General features: G+C 49.9%; 1 protein-coding gene across 2 annotated transcripts in view; it reads right to left on the bottom strand.

Moving 5' to 3' along the window:
• ATP2B2 (ATPase plasma membrane Ca2+ transporting 2) overlaps positions 1-13,373 on the bottom strand; it is a 302,573-nt gene extending 289,200 nt beyond the window's left edge. Inside the window, exon 1 of one of the 2 annotated variants that reach the window (XM_086697430.1) lies at positions 13,341-13,373. The gene's annotated coding sequence lies outside the window, so the exon portion shown is untranslated. The remainder of the gene's footprint in view (positions 1-13,340) is intronic. The other variant, XM_086697433.1, reaches the window with a different exon arrangement.
• Between the last annotated feature and the right edge of the window lie 12,346 nt (positions 13,374-25,719).

The raw sequence follows: 25,719 nt of genomic DNA, 5'->3' as shown, positions 1-25,719 counted from the left end.
ACCCAGATCTGCCTTGTGCCTTATGACACTGGCCAGCTCCTTTACCTCTCTGATCCCCTTGGGTGAAGACTGGTTATGTCTGGGCAAGGGAAAGCACAGCACAGAGTCCAACACAATGGAGTTGTCTGTCTTGGTAATTCTGACCTGGGGCTCCCCCACCAGGCTGGGCACACCCAGACCTCCAGCATTGGGCCTCCCAACTTAGAAACAAGATCTCTCTAAAATTTTTCTTTCTCCTAACCAAAGGTCTTTTCCAAAACCAAGAAGGATTCCTGGACTCCCAGGAGAAGGGTCAGTGGGGGGCCAAGGCAATGCTCAATTAGCCAGCCTGTGATCTCCCCTTCCCCTTCCCCTCTGATACCATGCTTAGGGTCTCCCGGCACCTAGCCAGGACACGAAGTCATTCTGTTATGTCCAATTTCAAGTTTAGGCTCTCCACTACCAACCTCCCCAGCAGCACTCCCATTTAATATTTGGAAAACCTGCCCTCAGTAGAGACATGGCGCCCCTCTTTCATACTTGCACCCAGTATCATTTAGTCCCAAGCTTCAAAGGATTCAGTAGGGGCAGGGTAAGATCTTCCTGTCTCACTGCTGGCTGATATCACAAGTTCAGTGACCACATTGGAAGGGCTAGGAATCTGGACGGTGTGCAGGTGATACATCTGGCTTTGACTCAGCTGCTCCCGAGGTTTTACCATGGAGCCTGCTGGGACATGGGATTGAGGGTGCCTCCAGGGTGACACCGTATTGCAGCGATAGCCCTCTAGCATCACTAGCTCACCATGGCCACATTCAAGCTCATTACCTCTCCTCCCTTCCCATCTGCACCTGCTCCTCTTCCCTCCTCCCCTCTCTCATCCAGAAGCCCCCAACACCCATCCAGTCTCCACGGCCCACTCCCAAATCATCCCAGACTCTTTCTTTGCCCTCACAGTTGGTGTCCCACCCAGCCTTGCCACTGGAACTCAGAAAAGAGCAGAGCTCTCCCTGGTTCTCCACTTCCTAACCCCACTACCTTGGTCTAAAGCACTGGCCTCCAAGAGTTTAAGGTCACAGTTTTCTTTTTTGGTGTGTGTGTGTGGTGGGGGGGTACTCCCTGGGTCCCTCTTCACCCCATCCACATTGTAGCCAGACTCAGTTTTCTCAGATGCAAAACTGACCACATCACACCATTCTTTAAAAATCTTCAGTGCCTCTCATCTGCCTATAGGATCAAGTCCAAACTCCCTCACCAGGCATTTGAGGCTTTTCATGATGTGGCCATTCTCAGTCTTTTCTGCTCATTTTCTGCAGCCCCTGCTCAGGCCTGCTGAGCCTGTCACTATAAACTATTACCTTGTTGGATGTCCAAACCTTTTTTCAGTCACTCATAATATCTTGGCTGCCTTTTGTCCTCTGAAGAACTCCTATTCATCCTTCAACGCCCAAACCAAATGGCCCCTCCTCTGGCACCCTGAGGCCCGAGTGGCCTCTCCCTGCCCCTGGAAGACCCTCTCCTATCACACAACATGTGACATTACAGTTCTTTAAGGAAGCATCCTCCTGGAAAGACTAGGGTACTTCCGGGTAAAGGCCCCATTCTAGCCCTCCATAAACCCCCTGGTGCCCAGAAGGGAGCCTGGCATGTACTTGGGCCTCAGAAAACCTCTGGCAAAGAATGAAGGAAGGAGCTAAAGTCTTTCGGGGAAGTCCTACAAACTGCCTTGTTTTGGATATGAGCCAATAGCAACCTTCCTTCCCCAGAATTCTGGGCCACCTGAAGGGTGAGCAGAGCCAAGTCCCCCTGCTGCTTCACAGAATCACCAAGAACAGGCTCTTGAGCTGTTTCCTCCTTCAATCTCAGGAGCAACAGCTTTATCAGCCTCGTTCTTCTAGGAGGCCCAGAGCCTGTGGCTCCTGCCCAGCCTCTGTGGGTCCATGGCACTTGCAGACCCTCACTTACCTACCCTTCCAAGCGTGTCCTGGGCCGGCTGCACAGGAGGAGCGGGCCTCTCCTGTGCCCGGGGCTCCAGGGCTCCAGCCCAGAGGGGGCTGCGGGGTGAGGAGCCGTGTGGAGCTCTGGCTGCCAGCAGCAGAGGCGGACAGAGCCGATGCTGCAGAGCCTGCGGCCGCCCTCACCCAGAACTGCGGCTCTGGCAGCCGCAAGGAGCCTCCCGGCATCGATCAGTCCTGCTACTACAAGTCTCGGTGCGCCTGGCTGAAGCTGGGGGCTTTGCAAGTATGCAGAAAAAGAAATAGAAAATTAAAGAAAAACATCTAACAAAGGGCCATCCGTGGGGGCCAGACGGCAAACCATTTGCCAATATAGGAATGCCAGTGGATGGGGGAGAGGAAGGCCCTCTGATGGTCTGTGCAAGGGAAGGGATAGCAGGGGGGGTTCCAAGTTCCTGAAGGTTAACCCTGTAAGAGCTAACTCTTTTGCCTATCAGGGTTTTGGTTTTACCAGGAATGGGTATATAACTCACAACACAATGAGCAGTGGCTCTCACTTGTACTTTCAGCACCTTCTGATGATGACGACACAGTGATGACGAGGTGAACCTCACTGGGACACTGCAGTGCCTTTGGTCCACTGGTGGGGGAGTGGGCTGTGTGACCTGACACTGACTGACCCATACTACCAGGTCACTCTTCAACGACCCGAGCTCCCTCTCGTTCAACCCCTACCATACTGTGAAGTTTCACATTCCCACTGGGCTCATCGCAGTTCAGGAAAATCCTGTGACTCAGTCTACTCTCTGTAACCATTCCTGGTTCCTTTGCTTCTCCATGTCCCCTTTTTTTCCTTCTTATATCTGTCTTATCTTTTTTTTTTTTTTCCTAACACACAATGCTAGGCTCTGGCATTGGAGTTCTGATGATCACATTCTTCAAAACCAAAGGGCATGAGCCTTCCTTCCGGCCCTGACCAATCAGTTCGGTCCTCTGGACTCCTAGAGCGGCCCATCCCCTTTGCTTATTCTTGGAAGGGGCCAATTTGGGAGCATTTCCGGGACCCTGGGGGCTCTTCCAGAATTTGAGTCAAGGGATTCCCTAAGTGGGGTCTGACGTGAACTGCATTTGAGGACAGTGGGCCTTGGGGCTTGCAAAAATGATGGAGGGGAAGGAGAAAGGAATCGCCAAGCCAGTCCAGAGACAAAGTCAGGATCAGTATCAGCACCAGCCTCAGAGACCCATCCTGGGGGTAGGGTGTGCATATCAGGCAGCAGCAGGCAGAATCTAGACCCAGACTTAGGGTCCTGTGGACCCAGCTTCCCAATCTGCTCCCCTCCACTTGTTGGCTGGGCCATTCACCTCTCTGAGCCTCAGGATGCCTGCATGCGAAACAGAGACAGTGATGCCCACGCTTTTCAGAAGTGGTATAAATCTCAAGTTAAAAAACCTACACAAAGCTTCTGGCATGGCACTCTGTACCTGGTGGCTGCTCAGGACACATGATTGGCTCTCTAACTGTCCCCTCCTTCAAATCTCCCAAGGGGCTCATGGAAGACACCAAGAACTAGGTAAGGAAGTTCCAGAAAGCTGCGAAATACGACCCACAGCCAGGAGCCAGCCCAGAAGGCACACAAGTCAGGGTTTCTGGAAGGCAGCATGGAGCCCCCCCTGGGAGAGTGGAGCAAGCACTGGCTTTTCAAGAACTGGTGGTGCCTGCCCAGTGTGGATGCCCGAAAGCAGGAGGGGGCCAGGCATGCCCTGGCCTCATTTGTCACCTGACCCTAGATCCCGAGCATTTTCAAACCCACATTTACAGGCTCCTTCCAAAATCATGCATGGGTGTGGCAGAACATCATGTCCTCCGGCAGGTATCATTAAGTGCTTTTTTCCTTTTAGATGCTTCTCCCCATGCAACTGGAGACTGAACCGCCAACACTTTGGCTGTACGAAGAGAGTGAAATAGTGGGATCACGGATGTCCAGATAAAGTGACTGGGTTGACGGTTTCCAAATGAAGAATGTTCTAGGCCTCACTCGCTCTCCAAGTGTCTGATGAGCTGGGATTCCTAATATTCTTCTTGAATACAAAGGTGAGCCTCCCTCCTCCACCTTAGGTCTTTTTCCTTCCCCGTCTCCTCTTTTTGCTTATTCCCTCCGGTCTCCTTCCTTGTCTCTGTCCTTCCCCTTCCATGGTGCATACGAAGATTGAGGGAGGAAGTGTCAACATGTGCTGGAGGGAACCTTGGCTCAATCCCTCTGGGTTTCCATCTACTTCTCTGTGAAATGGGAGGCATGGGGAGGGCCCTGCCAAGTTTCTGTGTCTGCCCTGCAGAGCCATGCACGCTGCCAGAGGGACCAGGAGGAAAGCTCGCCCGGTGAACACAAAAGGTATTAGAAGTGCATCCCACTGGGCTGGCCTTCCTCTGCTGTCCTACTTAGCAGGTGGCATGCAGCCCAAATCAGCCAGGCTGTGCCCATTTCACAGGTGGGAGCACCCACGGGCTCAAAGGCATGCCTCGGCACACCTGAGACATCTTAGAATCAAACAGCTGCCAAATCCCACCTCAGAAGGCATTCTCCTTATTCATCCATCTGTCTGTTAGAACTGGTGGTTCCCGACCACTCCTGAATGATGCTGATGACACCTGGTTTATCCTGGGCGTTTCTGCTAAGTGCTTTCTCCACAAACGATATTTTAAGTCATGATTATGCACCCTGGCAGGGGTGGGCAGGGCCCGCTGCTCCTGTTCTACAGACAGGGATGATGAGAACTGCCAGCAGAGGCAGGCTCCTTCCTACCCTGAGTGAGGATATGGTAGGGGTGGAGCTGGTGGCCGAGGGGCAGGCAGGGGTGTGTAGGATCCACACCTGCCTCTCAGCTCACAGCCCCCACTCCCTTCTCCTCCCAGGCTCTCCCTTGCCTCAGCCTGCCAGCCTTCATATCTGTGCCCTGACCCGGGCGGGGATGTGTTACCCTCCCCTTACTGGATGAAGGCAGCCTGAGATGTTAGGAGCCTGCCGGGAGGCAAACTGCCGGGGACCTGAGCAGAATGGCATTCTAGAGAGGGACTCGGTCCCTCTCCTGAGTGACTCAGATGTGACTTAGGACCTGCCCACTCTTTTTTTGGTTTTGTTTTAATGTTTATTTATATTTGAAAGAGAGACAGACAGACAGATAGACAGACAGTATGCAAGCAGGGGAAGGGCAGAGAGAGAGAGAGAAACAGAGACAGAATCTGAAGCAGGCTCCAGGCTCTGAGCTGTCAACACAGAGCCTGACGTGGGGCTCAAACTCATGAGCAGTGAGATCATTACCTGAGCTGAAGTCGGATGCTTAACTCACTAAGCCACCCAGGTGCCCCTGGACCTGTCCCACTCTTGTTCCAAATGACTCTGCCAGGGCCCCCCAAACTCACATAGGCTTTTTTATCTCTGAGTTCTCATTTCAGCCTATCCCCTTGCTCCCCTTTTTTACCTTTACCTGTAAAAATCCTTTATAGTCTGCATTAACTTCTATATCTGGTAATTCCTAAGAGTGTGACCTTGGATAAGTGACTCCGCCTCTATAAACCTCAGTTTCCTTTATCTGTAAAATAGGGACAGTACCAGCACTGTGGGAATTAGATAAGAGAATTCATTTCGAGGGCTTGGCATGTTCCCAGGACGGGGTAGGCAGGCACTCAACAAAAATACCTTGTTGCTATGCCCGCCCTGATCGCCCTCAAAAAGGAGTGATTTCTCCTGGCTCTACATCTCTGTTATCCTACATCCCACTTCTCTCACTCTGTTCTGCTGTGTGGGTAGTGACTCCCATCTCTTCTCTCTGGCCACACTCTGAACTGCCAAATGATGCCTTCAGCTCCTGGCCCGGAACTAGGTACAGACAGTGCTGGACCACTCCCCTCTGGCTGCCAGCTGTGCAGTGACAGCTCCCATCTTAACCCTTACAGGCTCCACAGCCCCTCAGGGGTCCCTGCTCTCTGTCTGCATGCACTTCCTCACCAACCATTCCCACCATCATCCCCCCCAGGCGGCTACTGTCACCTCTCCTCCTCTGCAGCCACTCAGCTCAAGGTCACTGCGGTCCCCATCTTGTCCAGTCCCGTGGCCATTTCTTGGTCCTCCTCTTCCTTGACTTATTGCATTTAGCACTGACTTTATCACCCCTCCTTGTGAAACACCCGCCCGGGGACCCAGCGCTCGCCACTTCTCCTGCCCCTCCCCAGCCACTAACTGTTGCAGGCCTTGCCTTTTTTTCCTTTTTTTTCAGCTCCTTTTTTTCCTCCCCAACTACACTCACTCCCTGAGTTATTCCATCCAGTCCCGGGGCTTCAAATATGATCTACATACTGATCTCTCCCTAAGCTCCAAACTCATAGTTCCAACTGCCTACTCCACACCTCTACTTGGATGTCTAATGAACATCTTAAAGTCAACGTGTGCAAAACATTAGCCTTCATTTCCCCCAACCAAACCTACTTCTCCCCAGTCCCCACCCCTGGCCTCCAGTCTTCTGCTAGTCTTAGTAAAGGACACCAGTGTCAACCCTGTTTATAGTAATGAATATGACTGACTTTTGACCCCGGTTCCTGGGAGGGAGACTCTAAATCCGGAGAACTTCCCTAGTGACAGAGGTATGTCTTGTCGTTCATGAGCCCCTGGGACTACACCTGAGTTTATGCTAATAAGCTGAATCAGGGTGGGGGCTGATCACCAGAAACACCAACTATGGCATGAGGGGATCAGGGCTTTGAGCCAGCTCCACCTCTAGGGGAGGGAGGATGGAGACTGACTTCAGTCATGTAGCTAAGGAATCACTCATGCCAACATAATGAAATCCTAATATAAACTCTGGGGGCGCCTGGGTGGCTCAGCAAGTTGAGCATCCCACACTTGATTTCTGCTCAGGTCATGATCCCAGGGTCATGGGATTGAGCTCCACACTGAGAGTGGAGCCTGTTTAAGATTCTCTGTCTCTCCCACTCTGCCCCCTCTCCTTCGCTCCCGCTCTCTCTCTAAAATGCGAAAAAACAAAAACCAAAAAAACTCTGGAGACTGGAACTCAGTGAGGCTTCCTGGTTGGTCAACAACCAAGGTGCCAGGAGGGCAGACACGTCTCTGGTGGGACCCTGCCAGACCTCACCGATGTGTCTTTTCATTTGGCTCCTCCTTTATAATAAAACTGTAGCTGTAAGTAGTGTGCTTTCCCGAGTCCTGTGAGTCATTCTAGTGAATTATCAAGACGAAGGGGGCTATAGGAACCCTTCAGACTTGTAGGCAGCCCAGCAGAAGTGTGACAGCTTGCACACCCCACTTGCAGCTCACATCCGAAGCTGGGGCAGTCTTGTTGGGAACTGTGTCCTTTAACTCGTGGGGTCCGTGTTAACTCTGGGCGGTTAGAGCCAGATCTGAATTTTGCCACCGCAGCTGGCGTCAAAACACACCCCAGGGGTCATCTATTCAACAGGGCCACTTCTCCCCACTTCTGCTGCCACCATCTGGGTTTGGCACCGTTGTCTCTCCCCTGAAACACCACAACAGCCTCTTCCCCGGTCTCCTGGGTTCTACTCCTCCCCCATGCATGTCTACCCTACACAAAGCAGTCAAGGGGTTTCTGTTAATACACAAGTCAGCCCCCCTCACTCCCCTGCTCACAGTTTCACACGCCCCATCCCAAAGTCCTCATGATCTAGCCCCTCACCAGCCTCCCAGACCTCACCTCCCACCACTTTAGCTGGCCAGCTTCTGGAAAAGATCTCAAACGGATGACCCGGTGTCTCAGAATCTTCTGCTTTGCAGCTGGCTGTTAAAAAGATTTATTTACATAGATGTGGAAGGAATCACAACAGGGCTGTAGAGTTCAAACAGTTTGAGCCAAAGAAAAAAATGTTTTGTTAGCAGGCAACAAACAGATGCTCTGAAAGCAAAATGTGCCAGGTCATTTACTTGAAAAGTTACCGAGAGATTGAAGACAAAAAACAAAACAAAACAAAACAAAACAACGCAATTGAGAAAAATGTATTGAATGTGGAATCTCCTAATTTGGGTTTTAGTTTTATTTCTCCCAATTCTGACTTGTGTGACTTCGGGCAAGTGGCATCCTCTCCCTGAGCCTCAGTTTTGTTATCTGCAGAATGGGGAGACTCCAAACACCTCCTGGCCCATTTCCTGGCGTCACTGCGAGAGTCTCATGAGAGGCAGCTGGGAGGAAGACCCATCAGATGTTATTTAGTTTACTCCTGTGTCAACATCTATCAGGGTAGGAGGAAGTCCCAGGACATTTGGGCAAGAAATAAAGGGTCAGTACCAAGTGGATGGCTAGGAATAAAGGCAGATTTTCAGTCTCCCAGGAAAGGTGCCGAGAGAAGAGATTTTGCTGAGTCAGAGGAAAATGGTAAACCAACTTTTGGTGCTTTGTGGGTCATGTTTCCTTAATCAGCCATATGCTCAACAACTCCAGGGTGCTGGGCACCGTCCTGGGTCCCAGTCTGGACACTGGGCCTCAGATAGGCAGCCTCTTCGCCTCTTTGGACCTTGGGGTCCTACCCTCCCTGCCGTCCAACCTGCTGGTGTCACTGTGAGAACTTCTCCGAGGGGCTGGCGGTTGGACTGTTAGAGCTCAGTATCGGGTGAGCATCTGGCAAAAGCACCCCCAAATACCCGTGCAGATGTCCTATGCTCTGCCCTTGCCTAAATCCACACCTGGAGTCATCCTTGACTCTCTCTCTCTTTCTGTCCACATTGTGAGAGCCATTCTCCTCTGCCTACTTCTCATCACCCATGGCCACCATCAAGTCAAGGTTACCCCATTTCCTGCCTGGACAGGAGCCTCCCACTGGTCCCCCTCCTGCTCCCAACCATCCAATCACTGCAGAGCAGCAGCCAGGGTCATCTTTTAAAATCACGAACCTGTTCGTGTTACGCCCTGACTAGAAGCCTCTGGGGGATTCCTCATGTTCACAGACTAAAATCCAAACTCTCTCAACAATGGTGGCCCCCTGATGCTACCCTCCTGCCTCCACCTCTTATCTCACCAGCCACCTCCCTTGCTCTCTGTGTTCTTGCAATGCTCAGCTTCTGTGTTTCCAATGCTTCTCACTCCCTGCAGGATCTTTCCATAGGCTGTGCCTTGGCAGGAATACCACTTCCCCTATTTGGGGTCCCTTTTCCTCACCTTCATCTTGGCCCATCATCTAGCATCTATGACCTGTGCAGATAGATGCATCCTCACATATCCTCTGAATTTCACCTCAAATAAGCCCCTCCTCAAGGAAGCCCACCTTGATTCCACCACGCAGCCCCCACCGCTGGGCTCTCCCAGCAGGCTGAGGGTTTCATTGCCTTCATCACATTCTAATTATTATTCTGTTACCCCCTTTAGGCTGTAAGCTCTGTGAGGGTAGGGACCGAGTCTGCATTGCTCATTCCTCTCTCACCAGTGCCACACTTGTAACAGGAACTTGCTAATTTGTAAAATTTTACAGACTCACTTTGGAATCATTTTTGAATCTGTTATGCTCCAACTACCTATGCAGCTTATATCTAGCCACTGACTATATCATCAATCTTACTCTACCCACACTTGCTGAGTGAGGCCCAGTGAGGCCAGGCAGCAAACAGCAGGATATGCAGAGAGATCCCCACGACAGGCTATGTCAGTGCTTTAAAGTGGGGCTGAGGTCAAGAGAAGGAGTGTCTTTCTGGGAGGTTAAGAAAAGCTTCAGGGTAGAGGGGCTCCTTGAATGGGGTCTTAAAGGATGCTTAGGAGTTTGCCAGGCTGGGGATGAAGCAGAGGGAAGGGCTTTGGAAGAGACCCAGAAAAATGAAATAGTGTGAACATTCTCCTAAATCTTCCTCTGCAGCTCCACTTCCAGAACTTACATCTAGACCCTCATCCCAGCACCTCTGCAAAGGCCATCTAAATAGATTTTCTGTTACAGTCTCTCTTAGCTTCTGTTCTCAATCTGCTCCACCTTTGCTCAAGAGCCTGCTGTAGCTCCCTCCTACCCTCTCCTTAAATCCAAGGTGCCTGCCATTAGATGCCTGCCTCAGCCTCTCCCCAGTTCTCACACTACTCTCTGGTCTGATCATCTCTGCTTCTGCTAAACTCAACAACCACAACCTTCCACACCCCACTGGCTCACCTATTCCTTTTCTCCACCATTGATTTGATACACCAGTTTCACCTTTGAGGTGATGCTAGGAAAAACTGTTCTTAAATTTTGAGTTTTGAATGATTTAATTGTTCACACCTAACTCACTGGTTCTTACCGCAGCAGACATGCTTGAGAGCGTCTTAATAAAATTATCTTTTTTTGCACGCTGAACTCTTTCTTTTGCCTTGACATTGAACAGCCACTCTCTGGTGGCAGGCCACAACCAGGAATGGTCATACTTTTGCTTCTGGGTGCTGTTGGAGAGGTGAGGTGTTACCCACGTGTACTGGTTGCATTTGGTGCCTGCATCATGCCTCCCTAGGGGCCTCTTAAAGGCAGAGACGATGTCTTCTCCATCTATATCCCTGTTCCCACTCCAGCTTCAAGCTTAGTGCTCTGCAAAATAGTGGCCACAGTCACTGAGAATAGGCTGCCCCTGTTATGGGCCGAGATGTGACCCCTAAATTCATGTGTTGCAGACCTAACACTCAGTATCTCAGAATGGACTATATTTGGAGATAGTGATGCAAGAAGGTAATTACAGCAAAATGAGGTCATGAGGGTGGGTCCTAATCCAACAGACTAGTGTCTTTTTAAGAAGGCAAGATTAGGACACAGACAACACCTATTACGACGATATGAGGACCCAGGGAGAAGGCAGCCATCTAGCCAAGAAGAGGCACCTCAGAAGAAAACAAACCTGAGGACACCTTGATCTCAGACTTCTGGCCTCTACAACTGTGAGCAAATTCATTTCCATTGTCTAAGCCACCCTGTCTGGGGTATTTTGTTATGCCCATCTTAGCAAACTAATACAGCCTCCAAAAAAGCTCTCTAAGAACCACAGTTTGAGAGATGGAAGCATACTATGTGACACAGGTTTGGGTTAAAAAAAAAAATGTGTTAAGAAAAAGAATACTTTCGAATGAAAAGCCCCAATATAACAATCTTTCCTATACAGCAGACTAGCAAAATATATACATACACACACATACACAGGGTGGAGTAGGGTGGGGAGAATTTCTCTCCTAATTGTGACTACTCTCTGTGATAAATAGTGAACATTCCACTGTGGGAAGAAATGCAGAAAAGCACAAAGAAGAAAATAGGTCACCTGTTACTCCCCCACACTTTGGTATCTGTTACTCTAATCTTCCTCTCTCTGCTACCCTTCTTGTTTCTTTCTACCCATTTTTTTTAACGTAGTTAAATTTTGGCAAATTGCCTTTCCACTTAACACTGAAATAAGACCATTTTCTCCTACGTTATGAAAAATTCATCTCAAACCGTATTCAGTGGCTGGCCAGACTCATCCACTACCCATCTGCCTGTACCAAAATGGGCTCCCCCAACCTCCCGCTGCTGGACATTCATATTGTTTTTTGTTTTTTAACAAACATAAATAATACTATGATAAACATCCGTGTGGATAAATCTACGTACACAGGCTACTTCCTCAGGGTACGTTTCCCAGAAGGGGAATTACTGGTTACTTACGTTCCAAAAGAGGAAACTTTTAAAAATTCTTAAAATTTTCTAGGAGCTTATGCCACTTTAGGGAATGTATCAATTTCTGACCACACATATGAAAGGCTCCCCAGAGTCTGTGTTGTAATTTTAGACATCTTAAAAAGAAAAAAAAGACAGAAAGAAAGAAAGAAAACCTCGGTTATGGGGCCATAGTCAGTGCAAGAGCAGGACATCCATCCCTGGCTTCAGCGAAGTTACCCTTCAAGTGAGAGCCTGGTTACTTAACAAGAAAGGGGAGAGGGGGTGCTTTAATGGAGGGAACAAACCAGGTTGACCTTGTTTTCGAACAACGATGGTGATTTGCCTCTCTCGCTCACGAGCACAGCAGAACCAGAGAAGGAGGCCACGTTCACCTCTGACAGCTCCTTAATCCTTCCCCAGCGCCACTTTTCGCTTCCCCATCAAAACTTACCTGTCCCACGTCCCTTCCCCCAAGGCCCAGCTACCTGCCGGAGCTAATGTGGTCAGATAATTGCTACAATGGACGCAAGCACCCATGGGTCACTAGACCACCCCAGATAGCATTCGGGGGTGAAATAAATCAAAGTAGCATGTGCTTGATATGTACAACGGAAAACTCGAATTGCATTTAACCCTGCAATGTGGATATAACCACCACGAACCCTCAGTTAACATTTTGATGGAAGCTTTCAAAGCTTCTTCCTCATCCTCTCCCAGAGAGTGACACAGATGGTGGCGATTTGGGCAGTGTGACCAGGGGGGCGGAAGGGGGGTTGGATGCGGAAGGCTCTATCCAGTTACACACCCTGGGGCAACTGCTGATTCCATCTAGGAATGAAGGGGGCTCCACACACAGCCACCCCCGAGGAAGGATGATTTCTCTGAGATCACTGAGGGTAGCAGCCCCAGGCCATCGGTAGTGGATCAGCCTGGCTGGTCCCAGACAGTCCCCCAAACAAGGGGCTGTGTCTTCAAATGTTTATACGCAGGTGGTTTGGAGTTGGGGGGCATGCTTTCCCAGGGCCATCATGGTGATAAGGCCGACAGACTAGCCTCCAGAGGCCTCACCCACCCAAGGACAGGGGCCAAACAAAGTACTGCCAAGGCCATAGCCAGCTTCACACAGTCACTAAGTTACCAGAAATGTCCTCGTCAGGCCCTGTACCCAGGCTGGGCCAGGGCCCTCTGTGCAGTGCTCCTCCTCCATTCCCAAATCAGACAACCTCTCAGTGTGGCTGACCCCAGCAAGAGAGTAATCAAAAAGTAATCACATGGCATTAAAAGATACTAAAGTGTGAATGACTGATACGACGGCCCTGTAACCCACACATGAGTATTGCTTTTTATCGCAAAAGAACATATACTAATCCAAGCGCACCTCTATTTTGGTAGAATATCACACTAACGTAAAGGGGCCACATCCAGGCTCTGGGGGGGGACTGGGGAGCAGGGAAGTCACATTTAGGAAATAGGCCCAAACTGCAGCTACAGCTCTGCTTCTGGCTTCCCTCTTCCTCCACTGCTACCCATAGGTTTTTTGGAGTGGCTGCTGAGAGCTTAGATGCTGGGAGGAAGGTTAGGAAGGCTGGGGCGCACAGGACAAGAGGGGTACGGAGAATGAAGGTGGTATAGACACATGGTTCGCAAACCACGTATTTCTAAACCCGGCCACTGATGGTGCTGAAGTATGTGCCCAGGTGAGAGTGGGGCTTCTGAGGCCTTCCAGGTGAACCAGGGGTCTTGGCTCTCACACTCACCTCTTTCCTGGGCTGCTCTCAGTCTGCACTCCGGGTGTGGGAAACCTACAAGCAAAGGAGATTGAGATCAGAAAGGTCTGTCAGAGGGGCCTGTATTTTCCAGGTCATAAACTGGTGGCCAGATTCAGATCTGGCTGTTTAAAATTTAATATTTGAACTGATCCCAGTATTTAGAAACTGAGGGATTTCAAGCAAAAGTCCGGCTTTCTGACCCTCTGGGGACAGCTGTACCTCTGGGCCATCTGCCAGCAGGCCAGCGATGGGCTGTAGCCACGAGGGCTGCCAGCTCAGGCCACAAATGCTCCCCAATCCCAACCTGTCTGGCCCCTGTGAGTGCTCAACTGTGACGTCCCTGCTGTGGGATCTGCCACCAGGACCCACACAGCCCAGGTGTGCTCCCTCTTCAGGCCTGCCTGGGCTCCCTCCCCTGCCTTCGCTTCTCCTGCTCCAGACAGACTAGAAGTACAGAGGGAGAAATCCAGGTTGGCCCCTTGGAGAAATCAAGAATAAGAGGATGGAGCTAGGGGTGCCTGGGTGGCTCAGTCCGTTCCGCATAGACTTTGGCCCAGGTCATGATCTCATAGTCCGTGGGTTCAAGCCCCTCCTCTGGCTCTGTGCTGACAGCTCAGAACCTGGAGCCTGCTTCAGATTCTGTGTCTCCCTGTCTCTGCCCCTCCCCTGCTTGCACTCTGTCTCTGTCTCTCTCTAACATAAATAAACATTTAAAAAAAAAAAAGGAAGATGGCATCAGACTCCAGACACAGTTTGGGTAGGGGCAGGGGCTGCTGCCTCCTCTCCTGCATCCCTTTCTAGTGCCCTTGCTCTGCGGTTCTGGGGGGCCGAATCAGGCACGCTCCTAAGGGTTTAAAAAGGACCTCGTCACAAAAGTGTGTGCAGGAGTGGTGTGGTTTCCCTGGGGGGAGCAGAAGTGGGGATTCTGCTGCTACCACCCCCAGGGCATGGGAAGAGGCAACGGATTCCAGACCCAGGCACAGAGAAGACCCCCGAAAGGAGTTGGCACCTGGAGTCAAGGCATGTGGCCGGCCCAAGGGGACCCTGAGGGAAACGGCTGAATATTAAATAACCTAACATCTCTCCCCTCACCCTCACTTTATATCCTGCTGGAGCTCCCCATTGGCCAAAGCCAACAGGAAGCCAGAGAGAGGAGGAAGTGCACTGATGACTACAGGTCCTCTCCCAGGGCACAGGGCAGCAGGGAGAGGGTAGAGGGTGGTCTCAAGGGGCAAGTGGCAGGTATATAGCACAGTGGCCCTGCCTTCCTGTACCCTGTTCATCCCCAGAACCCACACCCTTTAGGCCCTGAGGCAAGGATAAGCAGGTCCTACCAGGTGTCAGGAGCTCAGTGCCACCTTAACGACTCTTAGTTGGCATCTCTCTGCTCACGTGGAGTGAGCCCTGCCCCACCACGCCCCAGCACATGGAATCCAGCCCATGCCCCGAGCCCCTCTTGCAACCTCTGCCTGTTCTTTTCCACTAGGCACCCTTCAAATTCCTCTCACTGTGGAGCCAGGCTGTCCCCTTCCTGGAAAGACAGCCCAGCCCAGAGTTCACAGAAATCCGGGAGCAGAGTTGCAGGGAACCCACAGGCATGAATGCTGATGCAGAACAGTCATGGAGACAAAGTGGCCACCTGAGAGCTCCTCTCCCCAAAACTTTTCTGGGAAAAACCTGAGCCGGACAAGAGGCAGCCACGTGCAGGGTTTCATGGAACCCAGAACCAGAACTGACCCAGGAAATCACTTGCTCTCATACCTGCTTTGTAGTACAGATGGAGAAATTGAGGCCAAGAGGTGGGTGGTCCTGCACAGACCACACACACAAAATGGCAGAGGCAGTGTTCTGTTCGGCCACCAGTCTATCCCTTCCCCTTGGCTTGGGATACACGAGGGCTCAGCCACGTCAGGAGACTGATGTCGGGCTGTGTTTGCTCAATAGCGATTTTACAACACTGAAGGATCCCCAGTTCGTTTATTCCTCACCCCAGCTACTGGAGGCACGTACTGTTAGAATCCACATGGTACAGATGAGGAAGTTGAGTCCCAGAGAAGTTACCTAGCATGCCTAAAACCAGCACAGCAGGTCAGTTCTGCAGCAGAGGCAACGGCATTGACAACAATGATAATGAGAGTCGGGACTTGGATGCTTTCTCTGTGCTGAGGTCCTCACACCCGTTATCCCATTAAAATTTTGTTTGTTTTTGTTGTTTTTTAAACTGGAGAGCTTCTATTAACTTTTCCTACTTAACTAAAACATGGAAGATATATCGTATATATATTTCCAGTTTTATTGAGATATAACTGACCTATGACATCGTGTAAGTTGCAACATATTGATTTGATGCACTTCTATATTGCAAAATGATTACCAGCATAGGTCTAAGTAATGCATATATGCATATATATGTATATCCTATATTGGGTCCTATAATTACCGTCTCTTTTTTTTGCGGTGAGAACATTTAAGATCTACTCTTAGCAACTCTCGAGTCTCTATGTCCCATCGTTTTAATTGGAGAAGACTAGCCATGTGGTTATTTAGGTGCCTCCTGATCATTTTGTTGCATACGTTTTTCTGACCCTCTGTGGCCTCTCCCTAATGCCTTTAGGTCATAGGAGGTAGAAAGTTCAGAATCAGCCACCTGTCACACGCAGTACCTTCTGGTGATGTTCAAGGGGCTTCCCCAGGCTCAGCTGGCCTCACCTGCTTCCCACCAAAGGCCCTGAACCCATGCACATGGTAGCAAGGTCTGGAGCTGCGGGCAGCCAATCGCGCCTCATCAGCGGTGCCCCTGTCTTCTCCAACAGAGACTGTTGAGATGAAAGATTGATGAGCAATCTGTCCCTGCTGGTGAATTTTTAATTACGGAAGAAAGGAGACCGACCCCAGCCCCTGGCCCAAACCAGAACTGCAGGGAGAGTGGTTCTTCGGTGTCAACACTGTTAAAATTTCATCTGTACTGACAACAGCTATGAACCCTGGGTCCAAGTTTTTTCTGTCCATAAACAGAGGTGAATGGCAGAGATGGAGAGTGATTGGTGGGAAAACCAGAGCTTCCCTCGCCGCCCATCATGGAAAGTTCTGGTGTGACATGAGGGGGAGTGAGAGACACGGACTCCAGACAGCCTGGGGTGTGTCTGGGCACAGGGGCAGTGGGTATGGGAGCCTGAGGACCATGGCAGCTGTCAGTCTAGGACTACTGTCCTTCTAAATTGCAGGTGACCCCAATTCACACCCTGGATCCTCTTACAGTCAACGAGTTGAGACAGGGCCAAGCTTGGAGCATGGTTGCTAGGTGGGGCCTCAACTCCAGCCTTGTAGAGACAAAACAGACCAGGCTTCAGGTCACTGCCCCAGGACAGCAGCATGCCTGTGGGATTATCTATGGCTTGGTTCAGCCCAAGTCCGCAAGCAGACAGGAAAGGGAAATAAGGGCCCACATTCAAGTCTCTGCATCACCATTTACTGGCCCATTTTCCTGAGTAAGTCACTTCAACCTCCGGAAGCCTCAGTCTGCTCCTCTGTAAAATGGGGATAGAAACCACTACTGTGGGGGAGGTGTGCTGGTGAAGGTAAAATGGAGGATGCAGGGAAAACACGGAGCACTGTATCTAGTACACAGGGAGTTCTTGAAAAATGCTAACCACCCCCCCCCCCCAGCTCTGCTCTCAAACTGCTTATAAACTATGGCTAAAACCGAAACTTGGCCAGAAAGAATGGAGTATGGGTAAAATGTTTCTTCGAAACACATGGAGTGAGAATTTCAGGGGAGGGATCATTTTTGACTCGGGGGTGGCAACCAGGGGAGGCTGCTCGGAAGAGGGGACCTGGAAAATACACTTCTAAGTGCTTCCATCTTTTGTGAATTCAGCGACTAATCTCAGGTGGGAAGACTTCCCCAGCCTGAAATTCTCGCTATGCAAACTGGGCACTAATTAGGATGTATCTGGTTCTCAGTGATACTACTGTTTAGTCAATAAAGTCACAGGTCATTGGCTCCCAGAGTCCCTAGACTTTCCAGCTCATGTCCTGCCTCCCCCAGTAATCTTCCTAGGATTGCTTCAGCGCACGTGATTTCACATGCCACTAGCACCCTAGGCCCAAACCACATGCCCTGAACAGTCTGCTTACAAGAGAGGAGCCCTGGATTCTAGTCCCAGATCAACCCCCTGCTCCCTGTGAGACATTAGCCAAGTGCCAGCCACTCTCTGGGCCTCAGTTTCCTTATCCGTCAATAAGGGAGTTGGACTAGAGTCGCCCAGAGGGAGCACTGGGGAGCATTAGACTTTTGAAAGGCTCCCTAAAATAGCGTCCCCTTGTTTCATACTATCACCCTCACCTTCCTTACAGATGTCACAAAGCAGGCAATACATCAAGGTTCTGTAAAGTCCTGCAACATAGAAACCAGTTTCGTTTTGCTTGACCCAGCATTTCCCAAACTAACTTTATCTGAACCTTTTCTTGAGTGATGTCTATTCACATCTCACACAGCTAGCATTCCAGAGCACCCACTTTGGGAATGCTGGCCTGAAAGATCTCTCAGGGATGCCTTGGTGTTCTGCCATTCAGGGATTCAAGAAGAATCTGGAGTGTGGAATTTCACCCTCTGAGTAACTTTTCCAGGTTGTCTCTGCTTCATTTCTGGCCGAGGCGTGCAGGCACCCTTCTCTAACTCCCACGGCAGGCACTGTCTAGATTTCTTGCACTGCAGTAACGGATGTGAATCTGCCATGAGCTTTTGAGCGAGGAACCATCCCAGAGCTTGTTAAGCTCAGTGCCTGAAGCACACAGTGTGTGCCCAATAATATTTTTGAATACAAGGGTGAGGTTTAAAATGTTTAACAAGTGGTATGGCCCTGGCATGCAGCAAGAGGGACACAAACCACAGGGCTCTCCTGACTGTGCTTGTCAGTCAAACACCATTCATTCAATGAGTGAATGAATGAATATAATGCACGAGAGACCATAACCATGAACTAGAGTGAAAAAGCCCTTTAAAAAAAATATGTATTTATTTTAGAGAGAAAGAGCACAAGCAGAGGTGGAGAGAAAGGGAGACACAGAATCCGAAGCAGGCTCCAGGCTGCAAGCTGTCAGCACAGAGCCTGACTCGGGGCTCGAACCCACAAACTGTGAGATCACGACCTGAGCTGAAATCGGGCGCTCCACTGACTGAGCCACCCAGGCGCACTTTCTAAGGCAAAGCCCGGTGCTGTGTTTTTCCCCATTCTGGGCAATTCTGGCTTGGCCTTTCAGATCTGGGGGTGGGGCTGGTTGATGCAAAGATGACCCCTCCTTGCCATGGCTCCAGGCTGGAGCCAAGGCCAGATGAGAAAGTGGGCTTTTCTGTGTCCCTCAACGGAGCTGGCAGCAGCTTTAAGATTTCAAATATCCTTCTGAAATCTGAATCCAAAATAGAACATTTTTTCAAGTAAATAATACCCTTGATGTCAGTATTGCTGGAGGAGGCTCAGGAGCATCTGGAAACTCAGGTGACGACGTGCAGGGAACCGTCAGAGCACAACACAACCAGAACCTGGGTCTCCTGGCTCATCCACCAGGCCACCTGCCTTCCAAGTGTGAGAAGATTTATTTGGGCACTTCAGGTCTCGGCAGAACTGAGTGACACTATTTTCTGATCATACATGTTAATGCCACAGGGGAATTCACAAAGGCCACACACTGGGGACTCTACATTGTCACGGGCTTTGGGGACCCTGGGTTAAGGACGAGGGGTGACGGAGAAGTGGTGGAAAAGTCTGGTGGCCAAAGGTAAGATTAGAATGGGTCAGGGCCCTCTCTGAGTGACAGGCAGCACCTGACGCCTGCCAAGCTCTGGGATGGGACAGCTTCAGATTTCCATATTGGTTTCCTTCCTTGGTCAGGATTTGAAGCAGATACCACCCGGTTTGAGTTACAGAATCCGGCTCATGGCTTCCTGACCCTTGGCTTCTGAAGGGTTGTGGGGGAGGTGTGAGTTCTCAGGAGAGGGCAGGTCCGGGGCATAGAGGGAGGCCTCAGAAGACAGCGGCCAAGATAGCACCTGGCCTGATGCTTCCCAGGCAGAGTTTCCTGCTTTGGGACAGGAGTGGCCCCTACCCTCAATGCCATGCCATCCTGTGATACTAAAGCACACTGCAAGAAGCCATTCCAAGGGGAGAATCTCTGTTTAGACCTTGCTGACCTTAAACACCCTCTTTAGAACTTGCTAAGTTCTCTATCAACAAAGGAGAGCTGGCCTCCATTGCTGAGAAACAATGTCTATTTAGAATTTAACAACATTAGCAGTTTGCCTTCCTTTTTCAAGTATTTTTACGGTTACTTTCTATTTATGACAGCTGTTACCATTTTTTTTCCATTTATGGTAGCAATAGGCTTCATTCTAAAATGTATTTGGGGTAAAAAAAAAAAAAAGCTCATTTGAATAAAAACGTTAAGTACTTTTTAGTACAGTTGATCTCATCTACAGGTGTGGAGGGAGGTATATGAATGACTGAGTCTGGGAAACACTCATCTAGTCCAACCTGCCCACATCACAGATGCGTATGCTGAGTCCAGATGGGAGGGGCCTTACCCAAGGACATACTTGTGGGATGATGCACTCAGGGTCAGGGTCTCCAGCCTCTTTCTGCTTGGTCATCTCTTCTTTGTAAAGCCAAGCTGCGAACACCTCCCTCAGGGCTGCCCTCACATTGCAGGGGAAATGTGGCCATACAGATATGCTGCCTCCAGGGTACTGGGGATCTGCAGAGGCCAGAACTGAGACTTCTCATCTTTTGATTCCAAGGAGCCGGTCACAGAATTGGCGTTCAATGAAAATCTGATAAAAGGGATGGATGAGGGGCACCTGGATGGCTCAGTCGGTTAAGCGTCCGACGTCGGTGCAGGGCATGATCTCATGGTTCATGAGTTCGAGCCCCGCATCAGGCTCTGTGCTGACAGCTCAAGAGCCTGGACTCTGCTTTGGTTTCTGTCTCTCTCTCTCTCTCTCTCTCTCTCTCTCTCTCTCTGTCTCTCAAATAAATAAACAATTTTTGAATGGATGAATGGGTAGGTAGATGGGAGAATGGGTGAGTGAAAAGACAGATAAATGGAAAAATGGAGATATAGACGGAAAGAGAAGGGGATAGGTTGGGTGGATGGATGAGAGGAGAGATAGGTAAGTGGATAGATGGAAACACAGACGGAGAGACAATGGAATAGGTGGATGGATGAAGACATGAATGACGAAACTATTTGGCAGATGACTTAGGGTATCTGTCCCCTCTTCCACCCATCCAAGGATATTTTCATTCTATTCGAGAACTCGCAAAAATTTCTCTAAGACAAAAGAATTAACAGTGAAACTTCAGATACCATGACAGACTGGAAGAGAAAGAACCTTTTCTTGTCTGCATTTCCTGACCTCAAGGCAAAGGTGAGCAACACTGCCCAGGGAGGCCAGAGCCTCAGCTTCTCATTTTGCTTTTGAAACTCACTCTCTGACCTTGGAGGAATTCCCTCCCTCTCCTGGGCCTTAGTTTCCCCATGTGTAAAATAAAGGCGGTGAGTCCAGTGGGTCCCGCTATCTCAGCAACCTGTGTACCCTCCAGGGCCTACCAGAGGCCAAAGCATCCCCAGCCACGTCCAATGTGCCCACAGGCACCGAATCCATCAATTGGACTTGGCTTCCTTAAGAGGTGAGCACCTTTCGGGGCACCTGGGTGGCTCAGTCGGTTAAGCGTCTGACTTCGGCTCAGGTCATGATCTCACGGTCCGTGAGTTCGAGCGACGCATCGGGCTCTGTGCTGACAGCTCAGAGCCTGGAGCCCGTTTCAGATTCTGTGTCTCCCTCTCTCTCTGCCCCTCCCCCGTTCATGCTCTGTCTCTCTCTGTCTCAAAAATAAATAAACGTTAAAAAAAAAATTAAAAAAAAAAGAGGCGAGCATCTTTCTGCAAAGTGACGTGCTGAAGGCACCCAGACAACAAAGAACCCCCATGAACAGAATCCCCAATGCATTTGAAACCAGTGTGTTCCATCTGTCTCTGCCTTAGAAACCAGTGTATTCAAAGAGAAAGCATCAGAAAGGCGGGTGACACGAGGTCAAGTCTTCAGTCCTCTAATGGACGTCTCCCCTCCCTTCACATTTAATTAAAACTGTCATGGGCAGGATGTGTACAACCCAAAGGTGAGAAGACAAGGGAAGGGCTGGAGGGAGACGCTCAGACCATAGGCTCCTGGGTCAGCCAGACCTGGGTGTAAATCCTGCCCATGACCCTTCTTAGCTATGCAAGCTGGAGCCACTTCTCCCACCTCTCTGAACTTTATCATCATTTTCTTCCAGTATGGGGACATCTTAGCTCTCCAGTTTGTTGGATGGTTGGGCTCCACAGATGGGAGTTCTGTCCTTCTACTCTGTGAACTGCAAGGAAGAGCCTGGATCTTGTCCAGTAGGATTTGTCCCCTGGGCAACATGGGAATGGATGTTTGCTCCCTTACTAAGCTTATTGAGCATCTACAATATGCCAGGCCCTCTCCTCTGCTCTGGGGACTCAGTGGTGAGCTAAGGCAGCCCCAGTGTCTCACTGTGTAGAGTTTAAAGTCTGGGGGAGGAGATGGGGAGACGATCACTTACTAAGTGGTCACTCAAATAAATGTGAAGCGTCACTGAGATAAATTCTGTGAAGGGGAAAGTGTGCTGGTGGAGGGTGCTATGTCACGGAGACTACTTTGTCCCAGGTCAGAGTCATCAAGGAAGTGACTTGAGCTGAGACCTAGAGGACACACAGGCCGTGAGCAAGTATAGGCGTTGGAGGTGGGGGAGTGGCTAACAGGGACAGGGAGGGAGTTTTGGCAAGTGCAAAGGCCCTCTAGCAGGAGGGGTGCAGTGTGTTCAAGGATCAGAGAGGAAGCCAATGTGGTTGGAGCAGAAAGCATGGGGCAGCATGGGATCAGATAAAGCTGGAGATGTGGATAGGGGCCTGACCACCCAGAGACTCAGAGGCCACAGCAGGGATGGGAAGCCATCCCTGGGCTTAACGGCCTAGGAAGCCATTAAGGGCATAAAATGGAAGAGTGCGAGGCCTGGCCACTGCAATGTGGACAATGGATAAAGGGACCTCAGAGGGGAGGCTGACAGCAGTGAGGCACTCATGTGCTGTCCAGGCAAGAGACAATGGTGTCCCAGGCTGGGTGCTGGCCAAAGAGTGGACGGCAGCCAGGAACATCTAAGCTTTGGCAAATAATTAACATGCGGGGGAGTGTGCCTGTGAGGTCTACTAGGACTTCCCCTGTCCCCTTTCGACGGGGTCTCTCAAGACACTAAAACTTAATCTCAGCCCCACGGACCAAGGCGGGCCCTGCCCAGAGGCCTTGGTGCAGGACAACATTGCTGATGTCCGTGCAATAGTCAAGGTGATGCCATTTACAATGCCTACACACAGACTTTACAGTTCACAGCCTTTATCTTATTTGGTCCTCAGAACCACTGTCAAGGTGGGAGAACTCCAAGCTCCAACTTCCTTCCTGACTCTCTTTCAAAGAACAAAAGCAGTTAAGACTCACAGTAACCATTGCTATATAGTTGATTCTTACTATTAGCAGTAGTCAGGTTCTATAATGTCTCCACCAACACTGAATTCGTGAGTAGTAAACCACTGCTCCCAGGGAAAATATAGGGTGAGATTTCTGAAAACCTCTATTCACAGTATTTTTACCAACCAATCAATACATAACTTTGTTTTAGGAGTATTTCTGTATAAAGACACCTTATTTAATATCCACCACAAATTCGTTAACATTAAATTCATGGCCGATAGCACTGTAACTCATGCCTGAATGAAGATCTAACACATGCATTTTCTCCCCAAGACACACCTCAGCCTTCCGGGCTTAGGAACACTAGACAGCACTTCAGCCCTGCACTCGGGGGCCCTTTTTAAGCAGTGAAATCAACAACAGAAAGTGCAAAAAGGCGAAAAACAGGGCACCACGTAGATGGCAAGAAAGCACAGTTGTTTACATACAGGAGCTCAAACAAGAAGGCCGAGTGACACCTGGTTCAGCCTCAGCTGGGGATCTGTGCACTGGGGGACTCAAGATTTGCACTGCTCTGAACATACCTGCAAGGGACTGCAAAAGCACCCCGAGGACTGGTTTGGGGGTTACAAATACATTTGAGTAGGTAGGCAAATTTAATAAGTAATATGCAATCTGTGAAGAATGAGGATTGGCTGTATTTACCATTCACTTGTTGACTCCTCGACACATTTTCATTGAAGATTCCCACAGGCTCTGTGCCCCCACCCCTCTGGGTGCAAGGACAGGAGGTGGGAGCCTGCTTTCAGGGGCTGACTCTTCATTTGCTGAGTGAGAGCTGCACGCCAGGCATTGTGTGGTCTTGCCACAGACACCCTCTGGCCGCCCCCCACCCCCGACCCCCGTGGCAGGGGCTGCTATTTGTCAGAGGAGACAGACAGCTTTGGAGGCGGGTAGAGGGTCCTGCAGTTGGGAAGTAGCCCAGCAGGGATGAAAACCAGGGGCCCTTCCTCTGGGATCCAGCTCCACGCCCTACACCCCGAAGCTTCAACTGCACACCCGCATTCTAAAAACCATTTTCACACCAGATTTCTTAAAACTCTGTGCATTTTCCCCTTCCTGCCAAGCAAGCAGTTAAATTCACAAACTATATTAATCCCTGGCATAAGTTCATTTAAACAAAATATTGCCAAGCAACGACAGGCAGAAATCCTCTTACAACCCACACGGGTATGGATGCTGTGCGTTGAGGGAAGGCTGTACCTCTTAGCATCTCATTGTAAACACACCTGAATCCTGGACAAAGAGTCCAGGCCCAGAGGGAAAGCCCCCACCTTGGGATGGAATGACCACTGGCCAGGGTGGGACGTGGATGGGGGGATGCTGTTTGACTGCTGGTTTCACTGTGAGTCTCCTGGATCCTCATAGACAGTGGAAGACAACACTTTAAGTGCTGGATGTTTTTTCAGGGAAAACCAGCTTAATGATCCTGACTATTTAATTTCCCCAAGCCCCAAACAGGGCATTTAAGACTTTATAAAGCACTTTTACATCCATGGCTGATTCTACTTCCCTCTAACTGAGAGGTAGGTGGTGATAGTAGCCCAGTTTAGAGATGAGGACAGTGAGACCCAGGGGAGGGGGGGATTACTGGCCAGTGTCCCACAGCTGGGCAGGAGACAGTGGGGATTGGATCCCAGGCTGTTTGTCTCCCAATGACAGAGTCTTTCAACCACGTCTTCAGACAGCGAAAGGAGGATTTCTTCCTTTGGGCCGATCGCTGCAAATGGGAAAATGTGTTTCAGAAGGACGAAAGCTTAAAAGGAGGGGAGGAAGTGGTTACATGCACAGCTCCTCGGCCACAGGGATTGGTTTTGCAGCCCGGCCTTGCCATTTGTCAGACATATATCCTAGTGCAAGTAACTCTCTCTATGTCTCAGTTTCCTCATCTGTAAGTGTGGAAAACAGTATTTGCCTTCCAGAGTGGTTGCAAGGATTAAATGAGTCAATATTTGTAAAGCACTTAGCACAGAGTTTGCCACTTAGTAAACGCTATATATAAATACTCATTAAAATTTTTAAAAATTAACCTAGGCAGAAATCAGAAGGGAAAAGCATTTGCCAAATTTGTTATTACCCAGAATTTTCTGTTTCTTACCTCAGTTGAACTACATGTTGACTTGTTGTAATTAACTACTTGTTGACTTGTTGTAATTAACAACAAGTTAATTACAAGAGGCAGCACCAACTTTCCTACCTGCAGGAACCTCAGATCGGAACAGAGTTGTACCACAACTCTGCTTGTAAATATTATTAACCCATTTTATAGAAGAGGCCTTCTGAAGCTCAGGGAGGTGAAGCAACTTGCCCAAGGTCACACAGCTGATAAGGGGCAGAGCCAGGATTCAAATCCAGCTCCATCTAGCCCTAAGGCCTGTGTTGTTAATCGCTCTGCCTCTGGTTGAATCACTGGTACCCAAGCTCCTGTTAACTGAGACCGACTCACAGAGGTCCAGGCTTTGGGAGAGAAGGTCTTTGCCAAGGGGCTGCTGTAGACACAGTGGGTTAGACCCCACTCCCATACCAAGGGTGGCTCTGCATAAAGCCTGGCAGTCCAGAACAGAAGTGGGGCTCTGTATACCATGAGTGATGTGCTCTGCCTTTTAAAAGGAAAGCACTGGGTCCCCTGCATCCTGAGCAACAAGGAACAGAAATGGCTCCGTGTCAAACACAGCTTCAGGATTAAAATTGCAGACCACTCTTTGGAAGGTGCCAGGAGCTTTAATAGCACTTGCTGTCAATTCCCAGCTTGTTTCTTACAGGAACAGTTTCAAGAGGGCTGTA

This window comes from Puma concolor, chromosome A2 (assembly GCF_028749965.1).
Source record: "Puma concolor isolate L17-30 chromosome A2, mPumCon1.1.hap2, whole genome shotgun sequence".
NCBI classification, from domain to species: Eukaryota; Metazoa; Chordata; class Mammalia; order Carnivora; family Felidae; genus Puma; species Puma concolor.
The sequence above is the reverse complement of the archived record's forward strand: the minus strand, read 5'-3'. Positions and strand labels throughout refer to the sequence as shown.